The sequence below is a fragment of the Dasypus novemcinctus genome, chromosome 15 (assembly GCF_030445035.2).
Source record: "Dasypus novemcinctus isolate mDasNov1 chromosome 15, mDasNov1.1.hap2, whole genome shotgun sequence".
NCBI lineage: Eukaryota > Metazoa > Chordata > Mammalia > Cingulata > Dasypodidae > Dasypus > Dasypus novemcinctus.
This window is the reverse complement of record NC_080687.1, coordinates 97,937,121-97,944,324: the sequence shown is the minus strand read 5'-3', so window position 1 is coordinate 97,944,324 and position 7,204 is coordinate 97,937,121. Positions and strand designations below refer to the sequence as shown.

Sequence of the window (7,204 nt, the reverse complement as noted above, 5' to 3'; positions counted from 1 at the left end):
TCTGGTGGATTTATCACCTTGCCCAGCTGTCTCCAGTAAACACACATGGACATACAGGTGCTTACTAGGGAGGTCAGCCTTTGGGAAGCGCTCAAAGCACTGAAAGGCTCATGACTGCGTGGTTCCTGCTCACAGTGCTCTTAGTTATGCATAATGGTGCTGCAGCTGCTTTTTAAAAAGATTTATTTCATTATTCATTCATTCATTCGATTTATTTGGGGCTACCAAGATTGAACCCAGGACCTCATATGTAAGAGGCAGGCACTCAACCACTGAATCACATCCACTCCCCTGCAGCTGCTTTTTAAAAATTCGGTTAGCTTGGCTTAATTTGAAAAGTAAAACAATGAATAATAATTCATCACTACATAAATACTGATTTAAAAGTTAAAAGCAACAGAAGGCAGCAAACAGTAGAACATAAATCACCCAATTGCCAGGTAAAGATGGAGGATTGAATACACACACATCCCCTTTTTCTCTTTCCTGGAATCCCACTATAATGGTGGTAAATGCGTTTGTTTTTTTTTTAAGGGAAGAAATAATAGTGGCAAAATTTGATACCTGGGAAATAAGAAAAATGGCCAATGACTTAGCAGAACCAGGAAAACTAAACCAGCAGTGAGAAAATTTGAGAAATCATGAAATCCCCCAAAGGCTCAGAATCCGCAGCACCAGGTGCCTCTGGAAAAGGGAGGGTGCTAAAAGCAGGAGAAGTGGCTCGCATTCACTTAGGGTGCTTGATTCAGCAGCACCTTTACCAAAATTGGAACAATGGAGAGAAGATTAGCATGGCCCTTGCGCAAGGGTGACATGCAAATTTGTGAAGTGTTCCCTATTTTTTAGAATAAGCAAATTCATAGGGTCAGAAACAAGAAGGTAGATTACCAAGGTCTGGGGTAAGGGATAGAAAATGGGGAATTAATGCTTAAGTTGTACAGAGTTTATATATGGAGTGGTGGAAATGTTTTGGTAATAGATGGTCGTGATGGTAGCACAACACTGTGAACCTAATTTACAGCACTAAATTATATACTTGACAGTGGTTAAAGGGGAGACATTTCAGTTTTAGAAAAAAAACCAGGACTGTAGAACACAGTGAACCCTATTGCAAATGATGGACTATAGTTAATAGTACAATTATAAAAATGTTCTTTCATATAACAGATGTACCACACTAATGTAAGGTTTTAAAAATAAGGTGGTATGTGGAACTCTGTTATGCAATTTTTTTTGTAAACCCACAACTTCTCAAAAAAAAAAAAAGGTCTGTTGAAGAAGAAATTAGACCCCCAGAGAGACAGTAATGCTTATTCACTGTTGGTGGGAATTGAGAATGGTCCAGCCACTGTGGAGGACTGTTTGGCAGTTCCTAAAGAAGTTGAATATAGACTTGCCATGTGACCCTGCAATATCACTACTGGGTATCTACCCAGAAGAACTGAGAGCAGTGACACAAACAGACGTCTGCACACCAATGTTCATAGCAGTGTTATTCACAGTTGCTAAAAGGTGGAAAAAACCCAGATGTCCATCAACCAATGAATGGATAAACAAACTGGTGTATTCACACGATAGAATATTATGCAGCTATAAGAGGAAACGAAGTCGTAAAGCGTATGACCACGTGGATGAACCTGGAGGACTTTATGTTGAGCAAGGCAAGCCAGACACAAAAGGACAAATACCGTATGATTGCATTCCTATGAACAAAATAGGTTGTGTAATATATTTTATGATTCAAATTTTTATATGTATCCAATACATTTAATTGAGAAATATATGTTTTTATTCAACTGTGTTTTCTTTTTCTTTTTTAATGTTTATATTTTCAATTATTAAATGTACAAAATAAAGTTTAAAAAAAGCACACCATGATCTATGTAAAAATAATAATAAATTGACTCCCAGCTCCCCGCCTCTCTCTGCAGAGCCAGGCTAGTACTGCAGAGAGACCAGAGCAGAAGGTGTATAGACCTGTAGATCCCAGGCAGAGGCGAAGACTGGGCACTGCGCTGAGAACAGAGGAATGAAGCGAGCAGACAGACCCAGCGCTCTTTCCCACCGGGCTCCCACAGTGCTGGCAACCAGGATTAAATCATTCCGCCCCAAGCCTGGAGAGTCTTCCTTGGGGGATGAGACTTGCCCGAAAGGATAACTTCAAGGTTCAACTGTAGGGATTCCCCAACTAAACAGCACAGAAGAGCGTGAGGCCGAGTTCAGAGCTTCCACTCAGCTTTTCAGCCCCACTCTTAAATAAGAGCAAATGGCCAAGGATCGCTAGATATTGGAGGAAATTTAAAAAATAGATAAAAGCAACTTGGAGAAGAGAGAGACTGTGCAGGTTGTGGGAAACTTCAAATTCCTATGATTAATACCCTTAGAGATATGCAACCATCAAATAAAAATATATGATGTTATAAAAAGGCACATATGGGGAACAAATAAGAACTCCTGGAAATCAGAAATAAAATCATAGAAATGAAAAATTCAATAAAAGGATGGGTAAATAAAAAAAAGTGTAAATCTCCCTGAAATTAGAACAAAAAGAGAAAGAAGTGGGGAAAATATGAAAGAAAAGATTTTAAAAATTAGAGGACCAGACAGGAGTTCTATTCTATGAATGTATAAATTCTAGAATGAAAGAACAAAGAAACCAGCTGAGAAGAACTTGTTAAAGAAATAATTCAAAAACTTTTCCCACAAATGAAATGGGCATCAAATGTCTGCACAATTATTGAAAATAAACCCATATCAGGGCACACCAGTGTGACATCTCAGACGAGTGAGAATAAGATACTACAGATTTCTAGAGAGGGGGAACAATGTACACAGAACAATGAATAGGATGGCTTCAGATTCAACAGCAACCCTGGAGAGTAGATGACCATGGCTTTCAAAATTCTCAAGGAAAATTGTTTCCAACTTAAAATTTTATACCCAGCCCAAACTACCCATCAAGTGTCAAGGGCACAACAAAGATCTCTCCAGCCATGCAGTCTCAAAAATGTGTTTCCTATATCCCTACCTCAGGAAATTCCCTGGGCATGAGCCAAAATGATGGAGTAAACCAAGAAAGAGGAAGGCAGAGTTCAACCCAGGAGGGAGGCAAGGGAATTCCTGGGAGGATGGTGAAAAGGCCAAACCCCAAGATGAGAACAGAACTTCAGGTCCAGGATGGAGCATGTCAGAAGGTTCTGGGAGGATTTTTGGAGATTGGTGACATTATTTGAATACCTGATGGTTCTGAACATCTTGAGGGCAGACCTAGACAGGTGGCCGAGGTGAATATATAGAAATGGAAGCAAACAAAACACAAGACAGTTATTAGCTCCAGGGACAACAAAGAGATGTGTAGAAAAGGCAAATTTATCGTCATTTACCACATGGCTTAGCGGTGAATAGTGTTGTATCATCACGATGCTGTAAACGATACTGAATATTCACCTCACAGAGATTACAACTTAAGTGTCTTGGAGGAATGCGGGGTGGACAGGAGGAGTTGTAACATGGACATGATGGGAGAAAGGTACCAAATCTCATCTTCTTTCCTTTAAGAAATCCGATAAGGGCTAAAATAGAAAAATCAAGAAATAGCTTTCAAGCGTGTTAGTGGAGGTAAATACCAAAAGAGGTCAAAATGGGGGAAATAGGAGAGGCAGGGAAACGCTGTTTTCCTAACAAGCCTTGCAGAATCACCTGACCTTCTAAATGTATGTGAAGAAAAGAAGAACAAAAACGAAAACAAAAAAAGAGCTGATTAATACTTTATTCAGGGGATGAAAAGGCAATCTTTCCTCCCTGGACTCCACCTCTCCCAGACCTTTTTGCCAGAGACCCTCCCTGTTCCTCATGTATCTTTCCAAAATATCCTGTGGCTGGGCACTGCTTCCTCAACTTCAGTACTGACTCAAGTTCACCTGGTTCAGAACTCCTGGAATTAAGAAACATTCAGGCCACTTTTGTTTTCTGAGGCTCCCAATGTATGACAAAGGAAAAGTTGGAAGCCTGCGATTTTAAAGTTGCCCTCGTACTTTCCATGTTGATGGAATGATGTCAGAAGTGAGCATTTCAGGGTCTGTGAATGCAAGGACCACACTGAGTGACCCTCCCACTCCCACCCTGGCACCCCCCCTAATCTTCGGTCAGCCTTGCCTCCGGATCCTTTTCTGATTTGACACCCTTCGCGGGCCCTGCCCGTTATCGCACCACTTCTTCACAGAAGGGGTATTATTCTGCATTTGCCATCACTGGACTTCATTCAGGTCCCAGCAATGCCTCCAGCAGGTCCTCGCCCCCGTTGCCTGTCTTTGAATTGATACACTCTCCTAACGACCCTCATTAACTACGACGCCCTCCCCCGCTGGTTCCCATTTTGGTCCCACGTGCACGTTTAAGGAGCATGCACGCCGTGCCATTTCGCTGATGAAACGTTACATCACCGGCCCGAGCTGCACAGCAGTTGTTATGTCTTGCCAGGTCAATCATAACCCACTGCTCCTCATTCTCTAGCTATGCGGCCACCACCTTATTATGTGGCTCAGAATTTAAATTTCCGGTCAATGGTTCTCGAATCTGGCAGCATACTAAAGACACCTGGGGAGGTTAAAAAAGTGTGGGTCCTGGGTGTTACCACACAGGGCTGGTCACTTCACATACAGAAAATTCTTTGTCTCCTCAAAGAGAACAAACGTAAAATATTGGAGATTTAATCATATATCGTAGAATTAAAAGGAAAAGTAAAGGCTGCCAGACTTTTAAAAACATTTTTATTTTATTAAAAATTTTTTTTTCCACGTGAATGACTCATTTCTAGAAGGAAGGAAGCAAATAACATAAGAATTTGAAAAAACAAACCACCACCAAGAAAGGGAAGCAACAACAACCAAAAACATCGCAATGCTCTGGTTGGGAAAGAAAAGGCTGCTTGAACAGACTGCCAGACTTTTTAACTTTTAGTTCCCTTTGCTCACATTCTAAAGGGGAAAAAAAAAATGGTTTAAGACCTTGGGGATGGGTGCTGTATTCATCTCCTATTGGCGCTGCAGCAAGTTACCAGAAGCACAAAACAACACAAATTTATTATCTTTGGTTCCCGAGGTCAGAAGTCTGACATGAGTCTCACCTGGCCAAAATTCAAGGGTGGGCGGCTGCGAGGCCTCTGTGGAGGCTCCAGGAGCCATCGTTTCCTGCCTTTTCCAGCGTCCAGCAGCCCCCGGGCACCCCCTTCCTCAGCAGGGGTGGGTGGCGCCCCCTCAGGCCGCCCCCTCAGCGGTGGGTGCTCCCTCAGGCCGCCCCCTCAGCGGTGGGTGCCCCCTCAGGCGCCCCCTCAGCGGTGGGTGCCCCCTCAGGCCGCCCCCTCTCAGCGGTGTGTGGCGCCCCTCACGCCCCCCCTCTCGGCAGTGGGTGGCCCCCCCTCACGCCGCCCCCTCAGCGGTGGGTGGCCCTCCCCTCTCAGCGGTGGGTGGTGCCCCCCTCAGGCCGTCGCCTCTCAGGGGTGGGTGGCCCCCGCCTCAGGCCTCCCCCTTCTCAGGGGTGGGTGGCGCCCCTCACGCCGCCCCCTCTCAGCAGTGTGTGGCGCCCCTCACGCCGCCCCCTCAGTAGTGGGTGGCCCTCCCCTCTCAGCGGTGGGTGCCCCCCCCTCAGGCCGCCCCCTCTCAGCGGTGTGTGGCGCCCCTCACGCCCCCCCTCTGGTGCTCTCTGTGGTGCCCCCTTCCACCCCGGAAGTCCCCGGGCTCCCTGCCCCACGCCTGCCGCAGAACCAGGGCATCTCCCCACCCGCGGTCGCCGAGGGCAGCCTAACCCCTCGGCCTAGCAGCGCCGCAGTGGGGGCGCCGCCTCCCGTCCACCCCAGGGGTGTTAACACTTGGTCTTGCCTGCGGAACTCCAGGGAACGTGTCCAGCCCCTTGGGCGCAGCGGGGCCCCCTGCACCACAGGCGCGGGCCTGGAGCGGAGGACCGCTGTGAGCAGGGCTGCTCCCCGGGGGCTGAGGCCTGCGAGCCCCAGCCTAGAGAGCGGCGGTCCTCCTCTGAGGCCAGCGGGCCCACCGCGCGCAGCTCGTCACTGCGTTTGGGGTAGGCTGGGCCTCCCCGTGGCCGCGGGGACTAGCGATGGTGACGTCCATCGGCTGGCCCTCCCTGTGGCTGCCCGAAGGACTCGAAGCCGGAAGCTCCCACTGGGGAGCTCCTGGTGGCTCCCACAAAAGCAGAAGCCAAGCGGTGGGGACCCGAAATCTGTATTCTTGAAGGCTCCCCGTTTAATTCTGTGTCCAGTCAGGTTTGGAAATGACTGATTTGGACTATATTTTTGTCGTTTAATGAATATGTTGTAAAAAGTATAATTTAAACTTGCTAAAATCGAGATATACTAGTGAAACGGATGTGGCTCAAGCAAATGGGCTCCTGTCTATAATATAGGAGGTTCAGGGTTCGATGCCCAGGGCCTCCTGGTGAGGGCGAGCTGGCCCACACAGTGAGCCGGCCCACATGGAGTGCCTGTCCACGCAGGAACATGGCCTCGCTTGGGAATGCCGGCACACGGGGGAAAGCCTTGCGGTGCAGGAGTGCCTGCGACGCAGAGAGCTGGTGCAGCAGGATGACGCAACAAGAGACACAGAGGAGAGACAATAAGAAGTCATAGCAGAACAGGGAGCTGAGATGCCACAAGAGCGTAATCACCTCACTCCCACTCTGGAAGCTCTCAGGACCAGTTCCTGGAGCCGCCTAATGAGAATACAAGCAGACACAGAAGAACACACAGAGCAGACAATGGGGGAAACGGGATGGGAGGGGAGAAATAAAAGAAATCTTTAAAAATTTTTTTCCTAAAAAGAAAAAATATATATATATATATATACACACACACAGGTAGCATCCATTACTTTTTTTTAGAAAAGTGACAGAGGAGAGACAATGAAAGACATAACAAATCAGGGAGCTGAAGTGGTTTGGGCAACTCCGACTCCGGTGAACATAGGGAGCAGACCATGAGTGCAAGTGGTGGAGGCAGGGGGGCGATAAATAAATCAATCTTAAAAAAAAAATAATCCAGTGCTTTGAAAACTGATTTACAAAAAAAAAAAAAAAAAACGTCAGGCAGGGGAGGGAGAGGTAATTATTCATATTACAAAAATAATTCCCTTTATTTATTATTTCCTTTAGACAGCAAATCCCCCTAGGTCACTTAAGGTATAAGTCAATTTAC

The 7,204-nt window shown here is 46.3% G+C and overlaps 1 non-coding gene across 1 annotated transcript; it reads left to right on the top strand.

Annotated features, from left to right (window-relative positions):
- The first annotated feature begins 736 nt into the window (after positions 1-736).
- LOC111759003 (U6 spliceosomal RNA) lies at positions 737-843 on the top strand. The gene has a single exon (XR_002793105.1). It is a non-coding gene; the product is annotated as a U6 spliceosomal RNA (small nuclear RNA).
- Positions 844-7,204: the final 6,361 nt, after the last annotated feature.